This window comes from Octodon degus, unplaced genomic scaffold (genome assembly GCF_000260255.1).
Source record: "Octodon degus isolate 3935 unplaced genomic scaffold, OctDeg1.0 scaffold00022, whole genome shotgun sequence".
NCBI lineage: Eukaryota > Metazoa > Chordata > Mammalia > Rodentia > Octodontidae > Octodon > Octodon degus.
The window spans coordinates 18,275,041-18,276,041 of NW_004524598.1; the positions used below are offsets into that span (position 1 = coordinate 18,275,041).

A 1,001-nucleotide genomic window follows, 5' to 3' on the forward strand; every position below is an offset into this window, starting at 1 on the left:
GGGGTAGCTCAGACATTCACAGAGTTAAATTAACTATTGCTTAAAATGTTTTAATATATAATGAAAAACCATTGAGTTTTTCGTATGTAATCAAAAGCATTCAAATAATCGTATCTCATCTGAATATATGTAAAACTTTAAGCTAATTTATGAATTTTTAAATCTGCAAAATTATTTAACCTGAAAAAAAACATTTGTATGTATCTCCAAATTTTCAAATTGGCAATAAAAGATGACTTTTAAAAAGATAATAAAAGATAATGTAACTTAAATGATCCTATGTGAAGCATATTCTATTTCTATTTTAAAGAATTATAGCCATAGGGAAAGATGGCGTCCCGCAAGGAAGATTCAGGCTCCGTCGCTGCCTCTTCCAGCTCCACCTCCGGCGCGGTGGGGAAAGGCAAAGGAAAAGGCGGCTCTGCAGATTCGGCCGTGAAGCAAGTGCAGATAGATGGCCTGGTGGTATTAAAAATAATCAAACATTATCAAGAAGAAGGACAAGGAACTGAGGTGGTTCAAGGAGTACTTCTGGGCCTGGCTGTCGAAGATCGGCTTGAAATCACCAACTGCTTCCCTTTCCCCCAGCACACAGAGGAGGATGCGGAGTTTGATGAAGTCCAGTATCAGATGGAAATGATGCGGAGCCTTCGCCACGTAAACATCGACCATCTCCATGTGGGCTGGTACCAGTCTACATACTACGGCTCCTTCGTCACCCGGGCACTTTTGGATTCTCAGTTCAGTTACCAGCATGCCATAGAAGAATCTGTTGTTCTCATTTACGATCCCATAAAAACTGCACAAGGGTCTCTCTCGCTAAAGGCATACAGACTGACTCCTAAACTGATGGAAGTTTGTAAAGAGAAGGATTTTTCCCCTGAAGCATTGAAAAAGGCAAGTATCACCTTTGAGCACATGTTTGAAGAAGTGCCAATTGTCATTAAAAATGCACATCTGATCAACGTGCTGATGTGGGAGCTCGAGAAGAAGTCAGCTGT

General features: G+C 40.6%; 1 pseudogene across 1 annotated transcript in view; it reads left to right on the forward strand.

The window, feature by feature from the left end:
- Window positions 1-330: 330 nt before the first annotated feature.
- Window positions 331-1,001, forward strand: part of LOC101574596 — a 53,596-nt pseudogene continuing 52,925 nt past the window's right edge. Inside the window, exon 1 of the transcript XR_001117032.1 lies at window positions 331-999. The product of XR_001117032.1 is annotated as a eukaryotic translation initiation factor 3 subunit H pseudogene (transcript). The remainder of the gene's footprint in view (window positions 1,000-1,001) is intronic.